This window comes from Sturnus vulgaris, chromosome 2 (genome assembly GCF_052056855.1).
Source record: "Sturnus vulgaris isolate bStuVul1 chromosome 2, bStuVul1.hap1, whole genome shotgun sequence".
In the NCBI taxonomy this organism is placed as follows: Eukaryota; Metazoa; Chordata; class Aves; order Passeriformes; family Sturnidae; genus Sturnus; species Sturnus vulgaris.
Window position 1 is genome coordinate 97,353,853 of NC_142244.1, and position 17,921 is coordinate 97,371,773.

The window sequence follows — 17,921 nt, forward strand, 5'->3', positions numbered from 1 at the left end:
CAAAGTATTAGCAAATAAATGTCAGAACAGCTGTGAGTCTGTTGCAATTTTTCACTTGAAGATGAAAAGTTGACTTGACTGGTCAGGCTTAATTACCTCTAAAACAAGGTGTCATGAACAGTGAAATAGGCACTTTTGTCATCCAGAAGAAAAGGTCTATTATTTTTCTTTTCTGGCTAAATCTCAAATGCAGACAGAAGAAAATCTATCTGGTTTCTTGCTACCATACATTTGCTCATGATGTTACTCAAAATTTGGTACGTGAATATCACTACAAGGCCACAAATTTTGCAAAAGTTTGTTTCTAAGGACTGAAACACAGTGCTTACTGGTTTACTTTCAGTGAAAATTATGAAGGTGTAGGATTTTGATTTTTCCCATTAGTTCTAAAGTGTGCCGTTTGAATAGAAAAGACTGTGAGGAAGAGTAAAAATAAAAGAATCAGAAAGTAAATAGTATGAATAAGCTAAATATTATCTCAAGTTGTGATGTCTCTGTAGACTCTTTCGTTAATAGACATCTAGTTTAGTTTTAAATGCGTTGAGTTCCATGGATAAGAAAAATATTACTTATAAGTAATAAAGAGGCTTGCATGTACTTGTCACACAAATATATAAGTACTCAGCTCACCCACATCAACCAGGGCTTTTTCCCCCCCTTTACTGAGAAGACATTCCATATTCTTCAAAGATAAAGTTGCAAATTAACGGATTAAAATGTATGTTTTTGAAACATATACCTTAAATTCAAGTGAAAATATGTAGTATTTGCATAGATACTCTTCTATAACCCTCCAATACACTCTGCTATAAACACCTGTTCAGTGTATATCAGTGTGTGATACTGAAAACATTAACTCCAATATGTTTGTACTTCCTTGTGTCTGGCTTTGTGGTAATGACATTGGCTTCTGCAGCAGTTGTGAAATTTTAATGTAAGTTATATCTTCTTGCAAGATATTAATGTAGCCCATGCAGCTAAAGAGTCATTATACTGCTTATTATTATGTGCATGCTAATGTTGTTTTCTATCAAGTTATAGTTGCTTTTTATTAAACAGAGAAAGGTCACTCTAAAGGTTATCCCACCTTTGTTGTGACAGTATTTAAGCTGCAGTGCAAGTTTCCCTGATGTCCTGAGAGATTGTAAAATATATTGTTATATTTTCATCTATTAATTGCTCCTTCAAGTGACCTGGTTGTAGAGAAAATATCTCAGCTTTTATTACACATACAGACAGATTTGTTTCTCTGCATACTGGAGAGAACTGCAAACACGGGATGAATAAAAAAGAAGAAAACTGACGAAGACAAACAACAAAAAAACCCCAAACAAAGGCACAGGTTGTCACAGGCAACCTTGGGACTATAAATAGCTCACAACTGCTCGGCTAGAGAAAGGCAGCCTTGGGACCTGAGCAAGAAACAAGGAACAAGGTTCTGATGAACATGAAAAATACAAAGCAGATTAAGATGTAACATGGCTTTGCAAGGGTATGCATAAACGTGTGCATAATTTTAACTGTTTTAACTGATTTTAACGGTTGTTATTATTGACAATGCATATTTTGCTTTCTTTTTTTCCATAACAATATTATAAATACAAAACTAAGAGATCTGAGTTTATTATGATGCAGCAAAAATTGAATAAGAAAGGATATGTAATTATTAACTGAGATGAAGCACCTAGGCATGTAGGGCACATAATCACTAGAAGTTCTTTCATATATAAAGCATAATTCCTAATACTGAGCAAAAAAAATAAGCAATTAGACAGATAAAATACAATTGGTATTGTAACTTCGTTGACCAAAGCTTCTTGTCACAAGAGGTAACACTATATACCAAATTTACCTGTTGCCATTCTTGCTCTGATTTTTGTTTTGGAATAATAACTTTGAAACTGAAGCAAAATCTAAACGGGAAAGAAAATCTTCAGCCTAAAACAGAAAGGAAGAAAATCAGATTTACTTCACACAGACTCTGGCTAGATGACTTAGTATATGTTTTTACAGTACCTGAAGCAAAAGACTACAATCCTCATTATAATGCCCGAGTGCCTGCTTTGTTCTCAAATTTGCTTTGCAAGCATATCATAGTAATTATACTAAATACAACACAAACACATCTATTTCTAGTCATAGTTTTTCTTGTTACTAAAATGTTCTTCTATTAAATGAAGCATTTCTCCTACAGACAAAAATGTATGTTAAAGGTCATTTCCACTGCAAGAAGTGCAGATTTCTACATAGCATTTTAGTAACATTCTTTCATTGACCAGATTCCCTCAAGCAATGAGCAAGGCACAAATAGTACTTTTTTTTCTGCTTTTGCCTTCAGTTTAGAGTCTGCAGACTTTTGATGCTCACTGAATGTAGCCCTCAGGATTCTTTCTTTGCTTTAAAAACACTGATGGAAAGGGAAGTAGTTTGATATCCTTTTCTTCATGACTTAATGATTTCTGTTTCATCCTTAGGTCATTGTTAGAAAGAACAGTTCTGTAACGTTACAGTCATTGTTTACTTCTTACTTATTCGATGCATTTAATTTACTTTAGTCTGCAAAGTTCAGAACAAAGTCTGCCTTCCTCCACTCTCACTTCAAAATGAGTTCTCTCTGAGTCTCACTTCTATTACTTCTGAATCAGGAGTTTTGCTGATCATCTATGAATGTGTTCAGGAAAGGACTTCCTCCCTCCTATCCCTTCAATTGCAACCAATCAGCTGTTTTTGCTCATTAATCTCACAGAAAAACTGACACTGACTTCAAAGACCTTTATTCAAAGGGCTTAGTTTTCATATTTTATATATGCTTTACATGCAAGTAAACACACTTCACTTCCTTTTGAACTACTTCTTTGCTTTTCTGAAAAGCACAGACAAGATATTATATCTTTCTGCAATCTGCTGTGAGACAATGTCATTTTTTAAAATTTCCTTGAGTATATATATAAACAAGATTTAGTAGAATATCAAGATGGATCTTTAATTATTTATTTATTTATTAGATTACTATTTTAGCAGTCGCTTACTTTAAAAAATTGTCCATTTATGAGAAATTCATAACTGTACAAGTGCATTACTATTTCACAATCAACTATGGGATTCTGAAAAGTCACACTGGGACTGCATGTGCATCATATATGCTACACAGACCAAGTAAAGAATGGGTTTTGAAAATACCAGTTATCATCAAGAGCTCTAGAGCCAGGGTCAAATAATCATCTCTTCAGCTTCCAGATAATATGAAATCTGATCGAAATTGGTGGAGTGAAGGGCATGGACCTCATAGTACATGTGAAAAATCTAGTAATGCATAGGGAAAAAGACCTCTATATTTCATGTTTCTCTGTGTGTATTATCATGGTCCAGTCCTGCCCAAACTAGTTTAGTATTCAAACTAAAGATGTGTTGCAACTGCCTGTTTTCTAAAAGAAACATTAGAAGTATGAAATATACAGTACTGCTGTCTAATATTATGTCTGGAGTAGCAGTAGTTCCCAAATGGTGGTGGTGGAGGATTTTTTCTGGTAACTTGTGACTCCCTGGAATACAACTGCAGTTGCATCTGCTTCCACCTACCATGAAAACCACCCTTTCAGGTGTCTCTGGGCTATTAAGCTTATGTAAGTATCTTGTTATGCACATGTATCCCAGAACACAGAATGTCTGTCAGTCTATAATTTATATATTTGCATGAATTCTTGTAGGGACACATATTGAGAAAGCAAGAAAATTACAGCCTGAAAAATATTCCAGGCTGGAGCTTCTCATCTCTGTTCCCAGCCAATAAGCTGGTCCAGCTCAAGGCTAGGGAGAATTTCTCCCAGGGTGATGTCTTGGTCAAAATAAAAAGGAATTAATAACAAAGATACAACATCTGTTGTGGTGTGTGACCAGGCCCTGGGAATGGGGTGTCTTCTCTCTGAACCAATCACCTTTTCTCTACTCTTGGAATTGTGAGTCATGCTATAAAACCAAGTGTGTTTCTGAATAAACTTGTCTCTTTCTTTCTGTCATAAAAGATGACCATGTAGCTGTGCATGTTATTTCCACTGCACTTAAAGGGTTAAAACCCCTTTCCACGGCTACAAATTCTGAATGCTCATAAACCTATATCTGCATGAAGAACTAATTTATACAGGTTATTGTCTTCACTGAAGTGTCTATAAAAGAAAATAAGTTCTTTTAGAAGAGATTTTACATGATTTCTGAATTCCATCATTAACAAAAATCTCCATGTATCCAGATTCTTTAAAACCCGTTATTATCGTCTATTTTTGTTTCAGATTTGGAAGAATAACTAGTCATTACTGTGAACTGTATGATTTTTTTCTTCCTACATATTTCAGATTAGATAATGTAATATGGCTAGAGAAATGTTCTTGTAAAATTAGTTTGCTCTGATAGAATGGCTAGCTATAGCCAGTGTTTGCATTCTAGTCACAGATAGTTTAGCTCTTGTTTGACTTTAAGTGACTTTGTTTTAATCACTTATATGTCTTTTCTTAATTTTTTTTTCTCCTTTCCCCCCTTCTTTTCCCCCAAGTTATGAATATTCCTACCCCCAAAAAAATCCCCGCAAAATCAATGGACATAACAAATTTAAAAGTGTGGGAGTAGGTCATATTAGTAACATCTCTGTGTAGTACACACCACATGGGATGCCAACAAATAAGGAAAAACTTTTTTATGAAAATTCAAAGCTTTAGTTAAAATTAAGTAATCAGGACATAATAACATAAATAGCCTTCACACCACAAAGATCAGGCTTCTACTATTTGTAGGTTTTCAGAGGTGGGGATGGGTGGTAACAAAAAAAATAAAATAGATCAAGTCAAATCTTGAAAAACCTCAAAATTTTTGTATTATATAAATATAGAGCATAAAAAATAAAATAAAAATAGTGCATAGTCTGTTCTATTCCTTTTTCTACTGGGCAACTTTCCACAGAATATGCACCATTGAAAGACAGAACTAAGCTGATGTAGACAACCTAGACTCCTGTCTTATTCTCAGTACTGGGAATATGTTGAGGAAGAACACTGGCAATGAAGAGACCAGCAGTGTATTCCAGTTTGCAAACAGCCAAGAATTAGAGACATCAACAGGTGGCATTTTTGGGCACCATCCACCTGGGCTCAGATCCTGTACTGCATTTTCAAACTGGCACAGCATCACTCTGAGTATTAATGTATTGGCTCCGAGTTGCAGAGCTGGCCAAGTCTTTGGTGCCAAGACATTTATACTCCTTGTGAACAGGAAATTAAGCTACATAGAAGACTTTTATCCAAAGAGGATAACCTGTTTTGTCCTCCCCCCCTCACCCCCCCGTTATTCTAAATATCATAAATAAATACAAGCATGTAGATATGAATGCTGTCAAAAAGAAGATGAGCAAGAAAGCTTTTAAGAAACGATGAAAATGAGAAATGGAAATATAAATATGGTTTAATCCAACCTGATGGAGCATAGTAAAATCCAGAACTTTAACAAATTCATAGAGGGAGTTTCATGAGACAATCATTGAAAATATCATACTCTCTGTGCCAACCAAATTCATTTTCTCACCTTTTCAAATTAGACTCTCAGCAACCTCAGGAGAAGATCATTCCTGTAAGTAGACCTCCTACACTACAGCAGACAATGTCAATGGTTTCACTCTTGTGTCAGGATCCAATACTCACTGACCAGGCTCTTTCAGATATTCTGCACAAAGTTTTAATGCCAAATTTATTTATTTGAAGATATTGGATTAACAGGGTATGCAGCAGCATACTGAGGCTCTAACACAAGCACAGTATAGCAACTGCAACATTCACCTGGATCACCTAACAAACATAACTCCCATCATCAGCCCTATGCATGTGCTGTGACAGTGCTGAGTACCCCCAGTCACTGGAAAGAGTATGTGGGAGCTCAAGTCTGTCGCTGTTTTCAAAGTTTATCCTGATGGATGCTCAGCTTTTATATCTGTGTTGGGCTGAGCCACAAATACACTTTCCCCCATGCTGGTCTGGCTGACTCAGAAAGACATTAAAATCATTAAGGTCATTTACACAGTGAGTTGACCAGATCAAACATTTGACTAAAACAAAGGTGACCATCTGTTCATTTTTGTTTTAAGTTCAGCTTTCCTTAAAACAGGTCTTGTCACTCCCTGTACTTTCCCCTATATCACAAGCACATTGTCTGTGATCATCTTCTTTGATCTTCTTTCATTATAGGATTTAGGTGATTGGTTACACCATAATATTTCTTCATGACAGCTAAAGGAAATTTCTGTTGAGAAATCAGCATGTTTTTGATGGTGTGTGTGGCTGGATGGTATATGTCAGAATATATGGCAATTTCATTAGGTTAGTCAAAAATAAGAAGTGTTCCTCACCTATATTGCACTTCTAGGGCAAAACATAGATAAACAGAAAAAAATGAACAGATAAATTTTGGTCTTAATCCCAGTATAGTCAAATAAATTGGGAGTCATTTTGTTACCAGGAAATATTAGGTATGCAGACAAATGCATCCAGCAGTACCTGGGGTGTCAGAGAAGTTTCCAATGAGTATTCACAAAACACACCTGTCCCGGGGTACAATGCAAAAATGTGTATTCTATCACCATCTGTTGAAATGTGGGAGGGGTGGTGATCCTTATCTCTGTGGGAGATATCCTCTGCTGATGTGCCATCTGATAAGATCAGGGGGATGATCATGGTTATCTTTTCACAACCCATCCTTCCTCCAGAAGATATCTTCTGTTAATGGGCCATTCAGTCCTATTGTGTGACTGATAAGATTACATCACCCCATTGGGAGATGCCCCAGCCAGGGGCAGGAGCCAAGCCTTTCCTACCTAGATAAAAAACTGGGGTTTGGGGCACGAAGGCAGTCCTTTCCCCTGGATCCCAGAGGGAAGTCGGGCCATTTCCACATCATTGCTGGACCTTCAGAGGAAAACTGCACCTTCTACAGGAGCACTGCTTCAACAGAACCACATCTGTCATCCAGGAGGATGCAGCCGCCATTTAATGGGACTGCTACCAACACCCTGACTGACAGGGTGTCAGGTTGTATTCTGACTCTGTCGGTGGTTTTTCTTTTGTATTATTGTATGTATTTTATTTTTTCTCTTTTTTCCTATTGAATTGTATTACTGACTTAGAGTCTCTCACTAGTTTTGCTTTCAAACCAATACAATGCCCAAATCAAAGAAAAAGAAAGGTGAAAAGCCTTATTATGAAGTAAGTGTATTTTTTAATGCATCTAACAGATGGATAATTCCAAATGGGGTGGTAAATCTGTGAGTACAGGATATCTTACAATCTGTGTTAGTCCCATTACACTTTTCCTGGTCTCACAATGTTTAACACAGCAGGCTCTCATTTTACCTACATGAGTCAAGAGGAAAGCTGCCACCACAAGCTGTTGGGTAGTGGTGGCATAGCATACCTATGGCCCTCTGATGGTGTACAGCTACAGATATATTTTGGTGTGTAGTGGGATGTCAGGGAGCATTCCTGAATCCTGATAGCCCTAAGATATCTTCCATATTGTCACAGTTGCCCAGAAAAATGTTTCAATGTTAAAAGTCAGTTAAAAAGAAATGATCTAAGAATTTACTCCAGACTACAGGGTATCTCTAGCTATGACTTTCTGGTTTGATTAATAACCTCCTCTAGTTGACTTCCTAATTAACATTAAAAGGCCAAACAATCTTATCTAGAGTGATTTTGCATTAACAAAACTTTGCTCAAAATGTATAGAAAACACAGACAATAATAAAGTCTGAATTTATTGTCTCCCTTTATTGCTTCCATTTTGCTTTCCTTCAGTTTTCAGTTACCATTGCTATTCTGTTGTAATATAAAATACTATGAAGAAGCTTATTTGTGCATTTCTTTTCATATTTTCCTTAAAAGGTATAATCCAATACATAATAAAAACATGTGGAGGTAAGTTAATCTCACACAGTTTCAGATCATAGCAGAATAATTTTTATTATAAACCAAAATTGTAAGGCACAGAAAATCAGTCCTAGAGATCTTAGCATGTGCCCAGATTGCAGGTTTTAGGTGGAGCCAACAGATTTATAATTGTCTCCTTTTTTTTTTCCAATAATGTATAAAATATTTATAAGTTTTCTTGTCTTACAAAACTGCATCTAATATATTCAGTTCTGGCAGAAAAAGAGAAATATTTAATAAAATATATTTAGGGGTTTTTATATTTTCTATATATTTAATATAAATATATATATATATATATATAGTTTAAATATATATTTTTAGTTATAAGAAACCCACCAAGCTTTAAGTTTTTGCATCTCTGAAAGTTAGAGGTAATCAAATCTGTTTAGTGCAAGAAAAAATATTCGCTTGGGTGTTTATGTTCTAAAATATAAAATATAAAATATAAAAAAAAATATAAAATATAAAATATAAGATATATTTTATGTTTTATTTTTACTTTTATTTTTTATTAATTTTTATTATTTTTATTTTTTATTTTTATTTATTTTATATTTTATATTTTATTTTATCCAGTAATTTCTTTACCATAAGAAAATAGAATCTAGTTTTCCTTCTAAAATTTTTTGTTGACTCATCAGTTTGTATCCAGATTTCTTGGAAATACTTGGTAATATAGTATATGATATGACAAGTTATTTATGGCACCTAATTTGCTTACTTTGCTTACATTTAATGCATTATACAAGCAGCAAGCTCAAATCAATACCAACACAGAGGGTCAGGAGCAATTTTTTCTGCAAGTAAATATGTTTATATGCATCATGAAATTTCTTTTCCTAATATGAATATTATACACACACGCGAGCAAAAAAACCCCAAACGCTTCATAGAGAAAATATTTAATAATAATTATATAGCTTGAAATATATGCAGCCAAACTATCTTAGTGCAGAAAGGTGTTAACTCTAAAAGCATTAGTTTCTTTTGTACAAAGGATGACAGATTATATTAAATTCCTTAATATTCATGATGTATGTTGAAGTTGATGCTAGTTGTTATCCTTTAGTTGTGCATTAGTAATATCCTGTGGTATTGGACCATATTTTACTATCCACTTCCTTGTTCCCTGTGTTTCTCTGTTCATTGAAAGGACGAGGAAGCTCAAATGGACTCTGGACAAAAAGGGATGAAAAGGGAGACTGCTCCTTCCCCAAGGGAGCTGTCAGGGGCACAGCCATCGAGGTTGAGACACGTTGGTGCAGGTAGGGCTGGCAGTGGAGGCAGAGGGGCATTGAGGGGGAAGAAATTACTGCCCCCCTAGGAGCAGCTGTGCATAGGGCATTTTTCATTCCGATTATTTTCTGGTTTTCTTGGCCTAAGTGCCTTGAGATTTTTCTACAGAAAGAGTCATGCTTCTCATTCTTATCCCAATAAAATTTGTCTGTCCTTATTTTAAAATTCTTTTGATGTCCTATGGGGAGATGCCCCAGCACAGCCACCTCAAAGCTCTAAGAATCTCAGGATCCCATCACAGGCCCAAGGTACAGGATGTAGAGGGAAAAATAACATCTGTATTACTGCAGTCTGGAGGACTGTGGTATGACTACCTGTAGGCAGCAGTCCTCATGCATTTGAGTCCCATCACAGTGATCTATAATTCTATTAATTTATTTCCATGATATATACATTTTGGCACTATCACAGTTAGTCATTTATCTTGCCTATTTGCCACTTCACTCTACATTGGCAGAACAAAATAATTTTTTTCTTAATGCATCCAACTTCTTTTTTTTTTTAGATAAGTACACTAAAATGTGATGAAGCTTTTCTGTTTTTTCATAACATAATATATTTGACCTCCCTAAAACACATTACCCTTTTTCTGTTAACTTGTGAAATGAAGTTTTAGGCTGTTCTGCGTAGTATCACAAACTTCATCTATAATTGCAAAGAAAATACTCATTTTGGCAGGTGAATCTGTTCTAGTTAAAGAAATATTTGGACATATTCAAACAAGGAAAAACAATGTTTAGCTGTTGATTTCCGTGCTTTCATTTTTATTTGCCGTGCTGCAAGGATGCTTACCCTGCTCTAATAAAAATGTATACTCTTTGAACTCCCATAGTCAGAGATGTTTTTGTTCTTGAAACTCACATGTACCATGGAGAAAGTTCTGCAACTAAAATGCTATAATTTTTAAGCCATAGAATGGTTTATTATACAAACGATACAATATCATTTTCATGAAGCTTCAATCCAGAGCAATCTGAATTAAACTATATGTTAAGGAAAAGTAAAACGGTATTTCTTAAATTTTTTAAAATATTCCATTACTTGAACTCCAGGACAAGATAAACACAGGGGTCAGAAAGGAAGAGCTTGGTTTTACTTGAACTAAATTTAATCTAGAGCATCATGTTCTTGTTATTTTGTTGGCCAATTTACAGCTAAAAATATGACTAAGAATAACCAACACAAACCCCTGAAACCTCTCAACCCCCTCCCCCTCAGTTCAAAATTATTAACTAGGGAAACTCATATGCCATCTGAAATGCACAAAAAATAAGAGCAATAAAAGAAAAATCAGTTATATAGAATCTTAATGAGGTTTTGTTTTCTTGCTTTAGAACTTTGCCCCACTGCCTCATTAAAGTTAACATTTCCCAGCTAAGGAATATCTGCTTGGCTTTTTTTTTAAATAAAGCTGACTCTGAGGTACTGAAGAATCCTTGCACTTTCCCAAGGACGTTCTGTTTCTCATTGTTTGGTTTTCCTCCAAAAAATATTGATCTATTTCCAGTATTTCTACCTGAAGGTTTCTGCCCAACCATTGTCATAAGCTGTCAATTTACAGAGCTCTGTGCCTTTTGGCAAGTATTAGGAGTCACTTCAAGACTCTAAAGGTAATGGGGAAACAGTCTGACCTCAAGTTTATTTGTGCTTGGTGTAACTTATAAACATCATACTCTTCAACTCTTCTCATTTTTGTTTGAATATTAGTTTCAACTATGCGAATGCTTTGTCTTGAGAAGAATTTGTCTGAGAATTTCTTAGGAAGATAAGCATACACATAATTTGCCTTTTCTTTTTCTTTTATGTATTTTCATTAATGCCTTAAGTTATACAGCATATTTCCTTATTAGAAATGGGAAATGAGCTTTTGCATTAAAGAAAGTTATTTATGGATTTTTTTGTTCTGCACTTGAATTTTTAGTGTAAGATGGAGACCGAGCGTAAAGATTTTCACTAAATTAATGTAGTAGAGTGTATGTGACAAACTCCAGTGTGTGGAATAGACATCATTAACTCTCATTGTAAAATAATTTTTTAAAAGGAAAAAAAAAAGGTATTTTACTTATCTGACATGAAAAAAGGAAATTTTCAGCCTCATTGAATATCTTAGTATATGGTGGGGAAAAGATAGCAAAGAAAATAATATTTTTATGATCACATATTAAATGAAACTTTGTTATTGATTGTTTCACATTAAATTATTCTCATGATTTACAGCGAGAAATGAAAATATGAAAAAAGAATAAATTATTCTCTTGTCATTAATGACTGATGCTATAATGGAATATGCCATTTTTTATATTTATGGGGAATTACTTCCAAAAACGAAGATATTTTTGTGGGTCTTATATGATGTATAGCCTAGCTGCAGGTAGATACCTCAAAAGACAGTTTGTAGAATGTATAATACATTTTCCAGATTTTATTTGAATTTATATCAGTAGCTAACTTTTATTCATTTGCTATGAATTCAATGGAGATTAACATAATTTCAGTGAAGTTATGAAGTAATGAGAGACTATTTTTCACAAGCACTAGGGGTTGGGGTTTTTTGGCTTTGAGAGACTTGCACCTTGTACTATTAAGAGTTTTATACTTTATGTGTGGTGGAAATATTTCACCAGAAAAAAAATTCCAGGACATAAGCAAGACTTTGCTTGCTCATTCTTTTACACCACAGTGGATCCAAATCCTTCATTAGGCAAGATAACATGTTTCAGTTTATATTAAGCCATTTAGGGCATAAGCATGCGTTTCTAAGACCTCGGGGTGAAATCCTTTCCTTATTATAGAAACATGAAGAGAGGAGACAAGACATATACATCACTAGATTTAATTATTATAATTCATTGCAGACTTGTACCAATTGATACCCTGTGAATATATTATCATAAATATGTATCAAATTTAAGTAAGCCAGGGGTAGTTTTACTAATTTCAAAATGGACACAGAAAAAAAGTCCCGGGAAACAAATCTTCTAGGTTTTAGACCAATACATTTGCAAGTTTCAGCTAACATGTGAATTTACATTCAAGTGGAAATCTGTATGCCAAGTAATTATTTGTTTTTGAGAGATGGTCCTTGGAGAAGGCCAATGCAGCAATTTGGTTTCCCTTCAAAAGGTAAAAAAGAAGAGAGAAACTCAGAGGAAAGAGCTGAAAATTCCTTCTCACAGATTAAGAGATTGCTGAAATCTGTAAAAAACAAACATTTGTATCTTGGATGCTATTGAAGGATGTCCCTACCTAAGAAATTCCTAGAAGATGACTGTGTGGGGGTTTGCTGCCATTCAGAATACTACAGAGTTTAACGAAATGGAACATGAAAGCATTAACTTGTTCTGAAGGACAGAATAAGCAAGAAGTAAGCTGTCATAAATTAAATCTTCCTTTATTTCTAAACTGACTTAATATCTTTGAGAGATGTAATTTAAAACATCTAGTTCAATTCATTTTCTGTAAAAAACTGTTTTCTTGGAGAGGAAGGTTAAAACCTATTGGATGTTTTTGAGGAGTTTAGCTCATTAAGAATTTCTGCTGGTTTATTTCAAAGCACTGGGAAACTTAAATTTAAGAATAAATTAAAAGAAGCACCTCCAATTTCTGCTATTGATTGCCCAGGGATTTAGTAGAGAAACTAACTTAGATAAGGCCTTTACAGTTTTACTGAATTATGATGATCTCTTTTATTCACAGGTGTTTAAAATAATTATTCAGAAAGCATTTCCAAGGCACTTGGATAAATGGAAAGTAATTTACAAGAGTGCAGATATATGTCTGAAATAAGGTATGGAGTTCAGAAAATTAGTGAGTTTAGATTGATTATTTCCAGGCTTTTTCATTGTGCATTTTGCTAACTATGACTTTAATATTTGCGAAATAGCTGTTATTAAGATTTAGATCAGAGAACATTTGGTTTCGGTGTCACTTCATAAAACTTCAGCCATGTTTCCATTCAGACTATCTATTTCTAGTGTTGATTTGTATTCTGTTTCTTATAAAGGAACAAAATATTGCAAGCATAAAATGGGCAAGTAGAAATTTAAATCCTTTTATATGTAAACAAATGAGATTTGAAACAGCAGAAATGCACTTGTTTCTGTTTTCTTGCAGGACCTATCAGAACAAGATTTTATGTAGCTATGGTGGACTCTCCACACATTAAAAATAGTGTAAAAACTCTCCCTGTTTTTTGACCAGCACTTCAGCTCTTTCCTCTCCAAGAAAAATTCTAAAAAAGAACAATTTGAAAGTCCAAAAAAGTACTTCATGCCTCTAGCAGCAAATGAAATTCCTTCTTTTCTGCCTGAAAGGTATATATAATTTAGGATTTTTTTTTTTTTTTTTTTTTTTTTTAACGGAAAGAGTGATACAGTACTGTAATGGTCTGCTCTGGGAGGTGGTGGAGTCACCATCTCTGGATGTGTTTAAAAAAAGTCAGGACGTGGCACTTAGTGCCATGGTTTGGTTGAGGTGTTAGGGCATGGGTTGGACTCGATCTTTAAGGTCTCTTCCAACCTAGTGATTCTGTGATTCTGTGATAGTTGTTGTCTCAAAAGAGATGTCAATCTACTTGCTGCTTAAATATGACCCTTTTTCATCTAATTTTCATCTCCAGGGCGTGAAAGATTAGAAATTAAAGTTGTTTGGTGTAGATAAGTCTAGATGATGTGGTAACAAATATAAGAAGTAAAAACTTTCACAGAAACGTGAAATAGATGTCTCACTGGTGTACATGCTAAAGAAAATTCCTCTGATTGCCTAATGTCCTTGCAAATGAGTTGCTATCTATATCATAACAAAGGAATCTATTTTTCTTCTGCTGTGTGCCTTTATGAAGGATTTGATAGGGTAGATAGCCTTGCCTCCATCCAAGTCATCTGGATTCCCTTGGTGTGAGTCCACACTGGAAAAAATCAACACCTTTCAAAATATTTGTATGACATCAATTTTGGAGGTTACACTTTTAAGCCACTGACATGGACCATTTGTAGTCATCTCAGACTGTTGAAAATATGAAGTATAAAAAAATGGCATGCAAAATAGTGTAATTAGTGTAGTTTGAGCAGTAAGACTGATTTAACAGAAAGAACACTGGATTATGATATGTCCTGTTCTTTGCCCTTCTCCTGTTTCCTAGATCATAGAAGCCTAGATCTTTTTTCTGAAGGAATATAAGTAAAAATATAAGTGTATAAGCCCTTGCATTATAAATGCAAACCACACCATCAGCAATATTTCACTGATATTTCTTCTTCCCATCTAAATGTGCATGTACTGAAGGGACAGTTGTGTTCTACAATGCAGCAGAGAGGCAACATTCTTCAATTCATCGGTAATCACACTACAATTAACAACATTCTCACGTCTCATGTTCTGTGAGCCTGTCTGCATTTAGTTGGAAAGAAGTGCTCTTGTAAAAATTTTCTTTAATTCTTCTGGTGAGAGTTCTGAGTTAATGCTGCCTAATGCAATCCACGTTACCCATTTTAGGATTAACAACTCCAAGCATCGAAGTAAAGTTGTATTACCACCATAATTTCTGTACTAATAATTGAATATTCTTGTTGGCTCACAATGATTCACCTGTTATACTGAGATATCTGGAGAAAATTAAAATGCATGTGGTATTATTTTATCAAGACATGGCATTCAAACTATTAGCAAAATAGAATTTGGTTTCAGAGAATCTGAAAACATACCTATCAAAGAAAAGTAAATTCAACAAATAAGTGCCAACAAGAAAAAGTTTTATGCCTGGGGCAAAAGCTGGGTGTATAATGTGGAAACCGAGAACTGTCATTAGAGACAAATCTGGAAGACAGGGCAGATGATTACTGCATCATAATTGTGGACAAATACCTACAATATTTAATCTCTTGTTCATCTTGATTTTGATTTTCTATCATACCCTGAGGCTTATTTATTTCAGCAGCAGGTCTTCTGATCTGACAGGGCTTTTTGTCAACTGACAAAAAACAGTTAGATAATGAAATCACATCCTACATAATTTTATTTCTGCAAATGTCAACCTTTCCATCTCTCACTTTGTTTTGCCACTTTGTCTTAGCATCATTATATTTCTTCCTTATTTGTCTTATTTTCCTTCTTTTCTAATGTATCTTATATTACCAATTCTTTCCACTAATCCACACAGAGTTCTCATACTCAGTTCCCACCCTGTCTCTTTTCATTAGAAATGAATGAATTCAACCCAGGACACCAGGTGTACAGGATAAACAAAAGTCTATGTTTTTGTAATTTAACTACTGAAATAAAATTTTAGGTACTACCTAAATAATGCTACCTATAATACTACTTGTTATTAACGATTCTTCTGAGTTCCTTAAAAGATCAAATTTTCATCCTTTATATTGTAGTTATCTTTAAAAATCTGAAAAATTTTTAGCATTAGGAATCAGTCCTAAGTTGAACTGCTACAATGTGCACTTTAAGTTTTTCAATGGGTTTGAGTGACCAGGTTTTGGTAGCGGGGTGGATACAGAGCTGGTTTCTGTGAGAAGCTGCCAGAAGCTTCCCCCATGTCTGGCAGAGCCAATGGCAGCTGGCTCTAATACAGATGTGCTGCCAGCCAAGGCCAAGCCAATCAGAGATAGTAGCTGGGCCTCTGTGTTAACACATGTAAGAAGGCAAAAAAGTGATTGTGCAGATGTAATTGTGCCCAGAGGAGACAGGAGTGAGAACATGTGAGAGGAACAGCTCTGCAGACACCAAGGCCAGTGGAAAAGGAGGTGCAGGAGGTGCTCCAGGTGTTGGAGCTGAGATTCCTTTGCAGCCCGTGTTGAGGCAGCTGTGCCCCTGTAGCACATGGAGAACCACACAGGTGCACAGATGCACCTGAAGCCGATGGAGGACACCTGCATGCTGGAGGAGGATGTGACCATACAAGAAACCTGTGCTGGAAGAGGCTACTGGCAGGCACCTGCAGACCAGTGGAGAGAGGAGCATATGCTGAGCAGATTTGTTGTCAGGACTTCTCCCTGAAGAAGTTTGCTCATTTTGGAGCAGGCTGTGTTTGAAGGACTGAATCTTGTGAAAAGAAGTGACCCATGTTGGAGCAGGTTTGTGGGGAACTGTCTCCCTTGGACTGGATTCATATTGGAGAAATTAATGGAGTATTGTCTTCCATGGGAAGTACCCCATGATGGAGCAGAGCAAGGGTTTTTCTTCCTGAGCACAGGCAGGAATAATGTGTGATGAACTGACCATAAACCCCATTCTCTGTCTCTGCACCACTGTGGGGGAAGAAGACAGAGCCTCAGAAGGAGGGAGACATGGGCAAAAGGAAAGATTTTAGATTTATTTTACTTCTCATTATCCTGCTCTGATTCTGTTGGTAATAAGTTCAGTTGATTTCCTTAACTTCAGTCCGTTTTGTACATGTTATTATTTGATACATGATCTCTCCCAGTCCTTAACTCAGGAACCCTTTGTAATTCTTTCTCTCCCCTGTTCAGTTATGGAGGGGCTTTGGTGGATGTCTGGCATTCATCCAGGTTCAACCCACTACACTGTTCTAGGACATTCATCTTATTACAATAATGCAGCCTGACATTGTGGAAAATAGATGGTTAGTACATTTGAAACAAATTGTCAATTTCAACAGAAAAAAATGTATTGTTAATAATTGTTTAACAGATGGTCAAGGTAGCCTGACTTAATTTTACTATTCTTCAGGAAACCAAGACATGAGACTTAATAAAATCTCAATATTCAGAACTGCAGAAGAAATTTCAGTACATTTTAGGAGATGCATGATGAAGTTTGTGTAAATAATTAATGTTTCAGTATAGAACTGAACGGGGTGAATGAGACTTTGCATGAAGTATGTATATCTGAGAAGCAAGAGATCATCAGGATGGTTACCAGAATTGAAATAGAGGACATTGATGCTCTCCTATTCTCAATATTATTGAGAATACAAGTGAGGAAAACAGATGGGTACAGTATAAGATCTTCTGAGACACAAGAAAAGAAGCTGGCTGAATGTGAAAGAAGCTGTGAAAATGATTAATTGCTGAAGTAGGTGTTGGGTGGGGGGAAGGAAAGACAGGTTATGAGTCTGTAGTAAGGGCTGATTTGTGCTGATTACAGACTAAGGATTGTTCTTCCCTAAATTATTTTTAATTTTCTTTCCTTAGTTAGGTAATTGCAATTTTTACAAAAACTGTTATGAAATAACTTACTCAGTTTTCTTATTTTAATTTTTTGTCACATTTATACACAGATACAAATAAAAACAAATCCTACCACTTATAAGTGTGGTTTCCAACTGTCTTTAAACATTTACTTTGTCAAACACAAAGAATATACTGACTTTCATGTTAACTTCTTTATAATAATAAATGTTCCTAAGGTGGTGGCCCTGACATCAGAAAAGTGAAGTGGGTCATCATCACCTCTCTTAGCTACACTTTAGCTATCATTGTCGTTTACCTGTCTTATTGCTAATTCCAGGACTTTCACTTCTAACGTTTTAAGGTGTTTAATTGTTGCCATGATACTTCAACATATCTGAAATTAACTGAGCATCCTAGTGTAGAAACTATATATGGTCTGGTCATCACAAAGAAAAAGGCAGAGATTTGATAATTTTTGGTGTCAGTTTGATGTCCTTTCTCTTTGGCTTTCAGTAAGTTA